General features: G+C 34.6%; 1 protein-coding gene across 4 annotated transcripts in view; it reads left to right on the forward strand.

Annotated features, from left to right (window-relative positions):
• LOC143148599 (adenosine receptor A1) overlaps positions 1-12724 on the forward strand; it is a 239460-nt gene that overhangs the window by 138084 nt on the left and 88652 nt on the right. Inside the window, exons 1-2 of one of the 4 annotated variants that reach the window (XM_076315081.1) lie at positions 2299-2559; positions 9328-9362. The exons of 1 other annotated variant lie outside the window; for it this stretch is intronic. The gene's annotated coding sequence lies outside the window, so the exon portion shown is untranslated. Of the gene's footprint in view, positions 1-2298; positions 2560-9327; positions 9456-12724 lie in introns of those variants that run through there. 2 more of the 4 variants (XR_012992531.1, XM_076315082.1) reach the window with 2 other exon arrangements.

The raw sequence follows: 12724 nt of genomic DNA on the forward strand, positions 1-12724 counted from the left end.
ACGATCGGCACACGTTCGCGTCTTTTGGTTGCGCTGCTGCACGCGCAGGTGTGTCGGTTCTCTATGTAAAATACGGCCGAAACACAAGCGTGGGAGATTCGATACAGGGAGCGTTAAGAAGGGAGACGTTAATTAGGCGTTAATACGTGTCTGTGCGATATCGAGTGGGTATTTCAAGGTTGAAGAACCTCGAGTCGCGTTCTTGGAAACCAAGCGATCCGCGCTTACGCTACTCAAACGGAGCGACGCCTTTAAAGTACTTTCTGCCGGTTAATTAACGAAGCGGTTGGTGCACCTCTCGTACAAAGTAGTTCATTCAGAGGACAATTCTGCAAATGGATAAACGAGAGCGTAAACAGTCTAGTCTCGGAAACAACGGATTTTTGTACGTCGAGCGTCATTTGCTTCTCGTTCGGCGAATACCAGGATTTCGCGAGTGCTTCGAATAATTATTTCTCAGAAATTATTAATCGAGCTCTCGTGTTCCCAACGAGTGAGAAACTTACAATGCCAGTGCAAACGGAATTACTATTTCGAGTGGAAGCTCGCGCACCTGCGATTCAGCGAAAATTTCGTCGCCAATTTGAGACTCCCGCTCTTGAAGAACGTGGCATTTAATTCGTTTCGCGGAAAACGGCCATTTTGGTGCGGTAATAGATTTTTAAGCACTTACGCGCGATAAGAAATTTATAATAACGAACGACTGGAGTAAACAAAGATCGGGAATAAAGATACCGTGCGACATTAACGAACGAGAGTTCAGGTTTCGTAGAAATGGCAGATTTTTCTAAACTAATTTTATTTAAGAACATCAAGAGCTTACGATCATTGTGTACTGCTTTGCAATTTAAATAGACTCACCTCGATTTTATACGGCATCGCATATATTTTCATACCCCAAGTATATTTATTTGAACAATTTTAAATTGTAATCTGAAAAAACAAGCTCTTTATGTATTACACTGTATTTTGGTAATTTCCACATCGAAGTCTAAAATTTATAACTTTATAAATATTCGAAACACCTCGTTTTCTAAAATGACGTTTTCACCCAGTTATCTTAATTTTGTACAAGATTGTGATTAAGGGTACACGTTTCTTTGTCCACGTGACAATCACAATAATTCATTCGAGACTTATTAATTTACCAAGTTTCGAATGTTACGAAACGTATGTAAAATATCACATGAAAAGCACGAACGATATTAAAAGTTGTGTCTTCGTTTTGCAACAACAAAGTCGAAAGTTTTTACGCTAGCGAGATCTCCAGATGTCGACAAATTATAAAACGATCCTGCGCGTAGATGTACTTCGTACGAAATTGTTAGGAAAATGGAAGCAAGATTGGTTGCAATCTAAACGAACAGGTCTACATGATCTTCTTCGTCCAAATGCGAATAAATCTTAATTGTCCTATTAAGGATGGGACGCGCTAAAGTGACTCAGCTCCGTTTAGTAAGAAAAACTGAACCTCTCTGGTGTACCAATTGCAACAGAGTACTATGTACGAATAAAACACGGAGTGGAGGAATGTCCAGCGTACAAGAAAGTAGGTACGGGAAAGTCTACCAACTACCCTGAAATGCTGCACACGTGTTAAGAAATGTGTAGGAAGATCTATAACACGTTGCGCTACAAGCTCAGGTAGCTTGTAACGGTTCCGTTATTCATAAACACATTTGGTCGTCAGCTCGCGAAGCACGAGACAACCGGAGAGGTCATAAACCAACACCACCTACGCGACGACACAAGGACAAAGACTTGTCGATCTCAGAGAAATTCTACGAAGAACACTGTTCGTTCCGTGGTAGAATTTGTCGATGATATTTGTGTTTCCCTCATCCTTTCTGCAACAGAATTAACCAACGAATAGTCGTGATAAATGTAAACGAAGACACGTTAAAATTCGAATATTTACGTATGAGTCACGTCACCGATGGTCTGCCAGCAACAAGGACTTTATTGTTACGGAAAGAAAAAAATAGTACATCGTTCGCCCGCCACGTTTACGAGGCAGTAACCAGCAGTTAGCTACATACCTTTGCCAAAAAACATTTTAAAGAAATTGTGGTCCCTCGTTTGAATTTTTCAAATCCACGTTTCCCTTCGAGTCCTCCTACGTAAAGTAGTCATCCACACGTATCGCTGTCCACCATTACCGAAGACATTTGCAGCACAACCAATAGAGTCTAAGAAGTTCTTGTACAACCTCTTCTCCAACCGTAAGACCAACTCGGTCCAACCAATGCTTCCTCGAACATACGTCTCGGCGAATTAGTTACGTTTCAACTGCCTCGACATACACAGCTCTCTAATGCCACGGTCTTCAAAGTTACAATAAGCAGGTCCACCTCGACTAAAGTCCATTCATTTCCGTTGCGACTCCTCTGCGTTAATCTGCAAGTGGAGAAAACGTATCCAAAACAGAATACGACGAATTATTAAGGAGTGTCCGATCAAATGGACTCAACAACATATTTGGAAAGAATGAAAGTACTCGAAGGATTATTTGACGAACAATGGCGTACGAAATAAATGATACTATGAACAACTTAGAATGTAAGTAAATGATTATATACTTGTTCGATCTGTATAAGATTTACATTGAATGTTATAAATGTAACCGATAGTGATCGTTTTTCAGTCTTTACGATACGAAATAAATAAATTTCTTAAGAAATAAAACGCAAGTTAGCCTTTGAGAGCTAAAAATACTTTTATATATATATATATATATATATATATATTCCGTATGTAAATCGTTTTTGACTCGATCACCAGTCCATTTCGGTGTTACTGAATTCAAAATAAATTATACGCGATAAACATAAAATAAAATAATGATATAAGAATTAGGAGTGCTCGAAAGAGTCACCTTGAATGTTAGGAGACAACCGTGTGTGTACGATTGTAATGACGCACTATGTACGGTACGCGCGCGGGTAAATTGCGTCTGGAGTTAAAGCGGATCTTATTCGTTTAAGGGTGACATATCCTTTTTACGCTTGAGATTGCCTCTGAACGAGTACGACTCTTCGTAATCCCAGATGCAATCTTTTTATACGCGTATTATACCTCTAAAGCGAAGAAATCTTCTGTTTCGATATAAACGTATCAATGAAAAACAGTCCGTGCACAATCGATCGAATATTCCGTGTCCGATATTTCGATTCTGAACAAATTAATTCTCTATGCAACGGATAATATATGTACAACTACATTGAAGCGAAAATGAGAGATCTGCGTGAAACTTGAATAAACCAAGTGCCCGTCCGAAAGGTCTTTTAACTGCACTTGTGACACTTTTACAGCGTAGCAATCAATAGTTCCTGGCACCGACCGATTGTATTCGAAGAATTGATTTTTCCATAGCTGTAACAGCCCTGCTGCCAGTACACGATATATTATCCCAGAAATTGCACGGGGGCAACGGAACGAGCTTCCGATTAAATCCGCGATTTGTAGATAGTCGTGAGGAAAAACGAGCAAACGCGCAAAGATTCATTGCCTCCGTCTGAAGCGTATATTGTCCATGTATCTGTCTACGGACGAACATATGCGATTCTATCTGCGACAGAGAGACGCATGCGCTTTGATTTTTTAACCGGGCGAGTCCTACACCTGTTTGGAATCTGATCTCGATGGTGTTGGTAAAAATTTCATAGAAAGGGCCGTTTCTATTATTTATGTGTAGCCAGCCGTATCTAGCTAGTAAAAAATCGATTTCTGAGGGAGTTGTTTCTAGGCGTTGCCGAAACAGCGAAAGCAGGCCAACTGTGACGCCAGTCGAACGCATTTAGTGGTCGAAATTATCGATTCTGTCTGGGCAACCGACGAAATAATAATGGAATAAAACTATTAGAAAACATGAAAGAAAGATTGGAGCATACGAAATATCCTATATAATTTTATCGTCTAGAGGAGTCTCTTCGTTCTTCGTACGATAAACGATGTTTTCCGCTGCGTTGTACGGTTTCATTAGGTGCATTCGAGGATGAAAATGTTGTCATTAACATCGCAATGATTACGGGTGAAAAGTTACGCGTGTATTAGGGCGGGTGTATCTTAGGTTTTTCTTTGTAAGAATTTCGTTTTGAAGATAGAGCCGATTGTGTATATACATATATATACATATATATATATATATATATATATATATATATATATAACGTCGTGTAAAATGAATATGGAAAATGCAAGGTGTAGCAAAGCTAAATGAATCGTGGTTGGCAAAAGTTAATTTCGTTTCGAACGAGCAGCGGAGAAAATGAAAATGCAAAGCACGTTTCGGTCGTTTTGCCGACCCTGTACGGTAGATTTAATTCAAAAATATGTGGCGAATGGTAAAAAATTAAATTTTTCTTGTAACGTGCACGAAAATCTGAACAAACATCGACAGATTGTGGATGGAAACGAGCAACGTGTATACTTTTAGACCGAGTGACGAGTGATCGATACAATAATATTTCTCATTACAACGTAATGAAATTAATGGTAAATGTTTGAATGTGAAATCAAATGAAATACAAATACGAATGGAACAACACAGAACTGTATATCCAATGTCTCTTGCGTCTAAATACGGACGATCGTACTTTGTATATAATTCAATTTTTAAACATTGCGTAGTTGGATGTTTTACGGTAAACCACTACTATTTTTTTTTTTTTTCGAACGCATACTTTTTCTACTTTTTATCTCGAGGAAATACGCACACAAAATACCATCTATCGATCTATATTTTACAAGTATAGGTGTACTGGTGCACGTGTTGTTCTAAAAAGAAGTACTATAGATCCACCTGATACCAGGACGTGGACATTTTAATACGAGAACGGTATACGTATAGTTCTTTTCTTCGAAAATATGCGAACACGACAACACCATAATTATTACGATATTGAAAACAAAAATATCCAGTTTGCATAAATATTAGTTTCCTCTTTCAAATATGTTAAACAGTTATACATATACACTGATGTTACTTGTCAATTTTAGTTTACCGTTTCGTGTATTAAAGAAATTAAAACACGACTCGTCAAATGTGATTCGAAATTTGACTTAAAAATTTATATTAAAAGCTATATAGTTTAATCAACTAAATATAATATTTCCTGCAGCAAGGATCAATATACACTACTTGAAATAACTGACAAAATATATGATGTACTAAAACTATAGACAATGTTTTGACTGAATAATGGAATTTACAAAGACAAATAGAAAAGTTTAAATAAATTCTATTTTCTGTTCGATTCATGTTCACTTTCTGAGCTAAGTTCTTTGTATCCATTACATGGTTCGGTAAAATATGTCACTTATAATAAACCGTTGAATTTTTAAATGATTAAATTTTCAATAAAATATTTTTTTCACGAAGGCAATTCATTCGGGGCAAGAAGAGTCATCCAGCCAATATATTTCTTACATTTCTGACACATAATGTACATTGTTTCGAGCAATTATACAAATATTTTTCGATTCCGTTTCAAAGTAATCTTAAAATTGTCGGAATATTTGTTTTCTCGTTAATCGAGAAAAGTTTCTTTATTCGTTCTCCATTCGGAAACATTTTTTCCATTGTCGTATACTTCTTGCACTTCTACGTGTCTTCTACTTTATATCATTAGCGCGAGAAAATGTTGAGTTCGGCAAAGTTTTACGGCAATGTCGTGAAACTTCTGTTTTAAATGGAAAAGCTTTTAACGTGATTTTCCCAGGCTATCGTAAATTTCGAGGTCGCCGAAGTTGGTGTCGTCACGCGACCTCTATAAAGATTGATACGAATGGAAATCAGAAGGTGCCAAGAAATTACCATAGAAGATAAGTAGCGGAGTAATAAATCCCATTTATTTTTCCTGCTGAGTTTGGCAAAATCATAAGGAGACCGCGCTCATTTTTGACAAAGAACTGCTTTTCCGATGAACGAGCGTAATTGATCCAATCGAAAACACTGTGACTATAAACTAACTGTTCTATTTGATGGGAGGAGTCTAATAGCGTTCATTCTAGCAGACAAGCGACGTAACAATTTGGACGAAATCCAGGTTGGTACGCTCTCGATGGAAGTTCACGAATTTTCCGATGGTTTCCAACCATATTCTTCGAACGTAAAATAGAACTTTTCCATCCGCTTTACCATTGCAAATTTTGTTACGATCCCGTAACAAAATTCACGTTAAAACGCTATCAGAGATTTTCATTGAACACCTAAATATGTCCGCAGTTTCTGAATACATGAAAAAATGGTTCAAAAATCTGTCAATCATTTATGTTCTTTTAAATGAAACCACATCATTTTTTCTAGATAATTTGATTCTTCTCGTTGATTTTGCGTATGAGAATATTAGGGGAAAGTGTCTGAAAAATGTATACTTATCGGATATTTAGGTTTCATAAAACTGGACGGTATACTACAAGTTGTTTTAAATACAACTGAGTTAATAGTTACGTTACTCGGGTATTATTTTTAACTTCAACGTTTAATTGCCAGTTTAATGATAGATGAATTAGCAATATATGTTTCATCACTTCCTCCTAGTACAAAGAGGAAGCAATAAAGAAACGTATTTAGCAATGAGAATTAGTAGCAATTACGCGATAACATCTTCTGTTTTTCGCACCGCTGTTAAGTATGAAAGAGGGTGATAGTAATATGTTGCATGTGAAATTAACGTAAATGAAAAGCTTAAGAAGAGAATGCAAGAAGAATGCAGGAATATTGGTAAAACGTTTTCAAAATATGCATTTCAGAAATTCTACAAATTGCGTAGAATGTGATATTGAAATAAAATGGTTGAAAAATCAGTTTTTAGTTTAAATGTCTTCTATAAATTAGAAGATTATTTTCATTTGTCCTGAAACATAATATATTTCATTCTTTCAATTAAATAATAGTGCATACTCTATTACTTTTTCGTATTAAATGTAATGAACAAAAAATACAGATAATGAGAAACTTTTGTTACAGTTTTATTATGTAAAATGTAATATATGCACATCGTATTTAAAGCACGAAATAATCCACATCGTTGAACATTACTGCTCAACAAACAGAGAGCTAATTAAGGTAAATCAATAATTTTATGGTTCACGCAACGATGAGCTCTACTTGTTTCGTTAAAGAGGAAGGTTTTAGAAACAGGTCGAATTTTGTTAATATTATTTAAAAACGAGGTCTTATCATCAGACATTCAAAGTGTTTAGTCTGCACTGGCTACTGTTTGTAATTTGCAGTTTCTTGATAAATAGAAATTGTTTTCCCTTATTACTCTTAGAGTACCTTTCGCAGGTAACTATTTGTTTAAAATTGATTATTTATCTCTTAAGAAACTATATTAACACGCATTGTTATAATTTCCATTATGTATATTAGTTTTAAATAACACATTGCTTTTTCTTTTTTACGCATATATTTCTCTTTCTTAATATAAAACATATTTATCATCATCATCATTTTGTATTGACCATTGCATAATTAAACAACTAATAAATTCAAATATCCAATGGGAGTCTAAAATCAAGTATCGAAACAAACTCGTTGTAATTTATTTCTTGAAACTCTACAGTTTGTTATTTTTTAAATACACACAATGTAGAAGACAAAACGTTTCTTATCCATAGAATTTTAGTATTAAATTCCATGAAAAACGTTACGTATTTTTCCAAATGAAGAGAACGAAGCTTCGAATTGAAAGTAATCGTATTGTTATTTCATGAAAAAATTGCTAGTTCATTTCGATGAATCGTTAAGTTTATTTAAAAAACGAGATATTTAATTCGAACGAAGGGGTTATCAACGTAATATAAATAAATATTCATTGTTCAAATGTTTCAATTACTTCCATTCGTGCGATACGTGTATTTCTGTGCACAACGTTAGGAGAAATGGAAAATACAATAGCATCGGTGATACATACGTGCGCGAAAAAGGATGTTCGGTGCATCACAGAACATACTGAACCCTCAATTTGCGACTATTGCCCAAGCTATAGATACTTTTGTACGTACATTCTATAAAGCACACACATCCAGTATACATGTATTTACTTCATGCTTCGTAGACCATACGAAAGAAATGGTTGTTTCGGTGCCAAACCTGAAACTAGTATACATAGTTGTACCTGTATACAGGGTGTGGCGCATAACTATCGCCACGATTTCTCATGCACTTCCGATCACTGGACAAAATTTAATCTACCTTCGATCGAATCCAAATTGCTGTATTAAGAAAACGATTATCCTATATACCATATTTTATATTATATACACCAATATCAGATAAATTTTTAGCGTGTCATTAAATATTACATCATATTTCTGATTTTTTGTGTTGCAGCTGATATTAAGACGAATTTAATGACATGCTATACCATGACCTTGAAATGACATTGAATTTAGAAATGTGGAGTCAATCGAAGAAAATTATGTTATTTAAATCAAATTACATGTTCGTGTACGAAAGTAACGAAATATTAATTAAGTACTTATTGCAACTAAATGCATAAAGCTATTGCAACACTGAACTGGTTACGTTGATTTTTTAAGCAATTTATGCTTCATTTGTAATATACGTATAGTTAACGTTTTTCTGTTGAAAGTCGCCATTTTGAACACGTAATTTCATTCAATAAAATAATTTTCTACCGTAATGTTTCCCTCAATCGATACCATATTTATTAAGTCAGTCATTTCAAGGTCACAGCATAGTAAATTCTTGAACTCGTCTAGACACTAGTTATAACGCTATGAAGTTAAAGTTACGTTGTGCCATTCAAAAAAGTGAAGCTCGCTCTGATTTTTCATATAAAAAAAACACCCTGTGTATAAATAAATCTGGTATGGTACCTAATATGGCATGAAAAGTCAAAGTAAACTATATGACGTTATCATTTATAATCAACTGCTTATATTTATAACGGAAGATCAAAAAAAATTAATAAACGATAGATATAATTTTTCTAAACTTTTATTTGATACTTTCGACATTGTTTAGTATTTGTTGATATTTTTTTGGAAGCAAATTTAGTTGTCACCTGTCTTAAAATATCTCTAATTTTATCTAATTAACAATTTAATATGTACAGAATTATCCATACTTGTATTTTATTTATTTCATAGGATATACGTAGACCTTTGCTGCTAAATGTAGTTTTGTAGGATAGGTGATTTTTACTATGTCGAATTTTTAAATCGCAAATTGTTCCAGTAGGGTGACTTTACGGAGCTCCAACTAGGCATTCTTTTCATTTCGTTCTTTTGTCTATTTTTCACACAAAAGTATAAAATGCATTGTATACTCCTTTGATCTTCAATTTTATGTTACAGAAACTGGAGCGTTGAAATACATGCGGCACGAAAATGTAAGTTTAAACCATTTCTACCCTAAAAGATATAGTTTAAACGGACCATGGAGAAAAGTTGGAGAATAAATGATTATTTTTTAATTACTTTTGTAATTGGTGAACATAATAGTCATGATAACAATAAAGAAATAATAATAATAAATCATAACAACGATAATCACTAATAAATTAATCGTCACTGAGATAACCTAGTGTCGTACGGACAGAATCATAATGAGAATAATGTATTTATAAATTATTATCATATCTGAAGACTACATTGGTTCCAATTGTGTCTATTATTCGTTAATTATGATTATTCATTGCTCAATCGCTACATTATGATTCGGTACTTGTAATTTTGAATTATTAATTATATTGTCTCTTGCTCGACTTTGTAATAGGGGTCATATGCTTGTGTACCTACATATGATAAATTAAAGCTTCACGAGCTTTAGATAGGCTTACTGAATTACCGCTATAGACTGAAACTGGATTAAATCACAGGATCATCGACTCGGGTAGGGTTGATTCGAAGGGGATTAATTTGACACGTTTACAGTCTACTGATCTACAGGTTAATGGATCCATATTCACCGATACATCTAAATCTGATCTACACTAAATACATAGCATGGATCTGATTTTTGAGCTTTTCTACAGCTAAATAAGAGTAGGTGTGTCAAAGAAGTGTAAATGTATAGCGTTTGAAAGGAAAATAGAATATTTATTACTACGAAACGTTAACGTCTCCCAACGCGCTCGAGCACTACCTATACTCGCAGATACCTCAAATATTGAAGAGTATAGGAGTATATTGAACTGTAAGAATACAGTTCAAATCTGGTCTCGGGTGCACAGTGCCTCGAGAAGTTTTCGAGACGAACTCATGGTATACGTGACAAAACTTACACGACAAGGTTCTCGTGACTTTCTCTGTGTATATTTTCGAAACAAAGAAAATCTCTAGAACTTCTTCCGAAACTGGTCCTTTCGAAACACCACCCAAATATAACTCTTAGTCAGATTACCTCCATCTAAAAATATTACCTACAATATTGGAAACATCTTTTACGAGACCTCGACCTGTTTTATATAGTGACAAAATGGTCGTTCATGTCATCAATGTTAAGACGTCATTGGTGACTTTTCTTTAGCGAGCGAAATATACACTTAACAGGTTGCATCTAACACAGAGAAAATCTGAAACAAAATTTCCAGGAACTGATACATTAATTGGTGTGGAAATACGATTGTTAAAGCGTCATATATATAATTACGCATAAATGGTCGTTGTTCAATGACACATGAACTAAATGGTAAAATGTAACTATTCTGTAATTAAATGCTAAGTACAGCTGTTTGTTGTATTTCAAAATAGAAGGTAATTTAGGGGGGAATACAATCAGATCTGATTCCCTGTGATTAATAAATAACAGACAGCAGACATCACATAATGGGATTTGAAAAACCTATTAATTTGTAAAATGATACGGCTTGGCAGTGTCGTGGTACTGCAACGTGCTAACCGTTCTGAAACATGAGACGTTTAGGTATGCCACACAAGAGCGATGTATAGTCATCGTAATCCGGGACATTCGAGGCAAAGTTCCATGTATCCGTTAGAATCCCTTTGCAAATGTGATTTAACGTGGGCTTACGATACGTTGATCGGTATTGAAACGCATGAAGAGATTCCAAGCATCCTGGGCCTTAATTGGAACTTGGAGAATCTCATAAAATTGTATAAACTCTCTCGTTTCCAGATCCTCGATATTAGGCTGTTGAACGTCGAAAGTCTGCTGACTACTAAATAATATTTAACGAAAGCAAAGCGTCAGAACAAAAGGAAACTTTAGTTGAAGATACAGAGAAACAATAAAAATTGCAAAGTACTGTAATAACATCGATAGAAGCACTGGCCACCAACTGAATATTACCTAGAACACAGGTTTCTCTTATTTCTTAACTGATCAACCGATCGATTAAAAATCGGTTGGTAACACGAGTGCGGCTACTGTAAATAGACCATAATCATAAAGCATATCGGTATCAGTGTCAGTGAATTAAATTTTTCTTGAAATTAGCTGTAATGCATAACATGTTTTACACCCGAAAGCGTCAAATATTATTAATAAATAGTTACGTGAAAGCGACTGTTGATATACATTTATAGCGTATACAAATATGAAAAATATATGCGAAACGTATAATAAATATATACTCTTTTATTTAGTATTTCATTGATATTATTAGATGTATTAATAAAATGCATTCGTGTTTTGCACATACTTTCTATATTCGTAGACCGCATAAATACATAAAATACACTGCCTACTCGTTAAGAATCAGACCTGTACCGATATAACATCTTTTACTTAAAATTAGCTCTAGAATGGAAGCTTCATTATTCTGAATCAACCAGTACACCAACGAAGTAGGTAATCGCGAAAACATGGCCTGCGATACAAGTGCCTATTAATATTTATTATTTTACCAGTACACGATAATAGCTTGCAGCAATTCGTCGTGTTAATTTAATTCATATCGCACCATTATTATAAATTGCAGTTGTCCGGTTTCATGAAACGACAGTTCAGCTGGCGTTTATATGAAATCAAGAAGATACAAATCTATGCAAGCATAGTGTGGAAAACTTATCGACTGTAGCGTCGTGTTAGGGAAATCTATAGCTAAAGGAACTAATTAACGTCCTCGCAAGTTTATGACACCGATAATTGCATTAAGTGATTACGCGGAGATCATTACGATAATCTTTCAAGGATATTATCCATGTTAGTGGCTTTAATTCGTTATTAGCATAGTTGTTTTAATTACACCAACGCTGTATCTACATTAACACCCGCACATTTACATTTACTTCTGCTATTTCGAAGTCATTAAAATCGTTCCCCGTAAAATTGTTCTTTTTTTTTTCCACTTGGAATGAAAAGTTCGAAAAATTTATAGTTGTTTTATATTCGCACGGTACGTATGCCTGATAACACTGTTTCTTTCGTGTTTGCTAGTTCCAGACACATAAATCGAGAAATATAAACTGAACACGGTCAATATTTCAATGTAACGTATTTCTTTTTTCTATCGTCCTTAAGATAGATGCACTGTGTCATTTTTTAATTAGAAAAATGGAACCAGCATAAGAATGTATTTTTACCACGAGAATTGTTGTACTTCGTGCGTAGTTTGAATGTATAATTTTGTTTACTCTCTGCATTGCTGAGAATGCAAAAACTGTATGTGGTTTAAGAACAAAAACAAGGAAAATAATTTTTTTTTGTCTCACTATGAAATGCGTAGATTTAATGCGTTGCGCGTGGAACGATACCCTTGTATTAAATTTTTCTTAGAAACTGGTTCAC

This window comes from Ptiloglossa arizonensis, chromosome 6 (genome assembly GCF_051014685.1).
Source record: "Ptiloglossa arizonensis isolate GNS036 chromosome 6, iyPtiAriz1_principal, whole genome shotgun sequence".
NCBI lineage: Eukaryota > Metazoa > Arthropoda > Insecta > Hymenoptera > Colletidae > Ptiloglossa > Ptiloglossa arizonensis.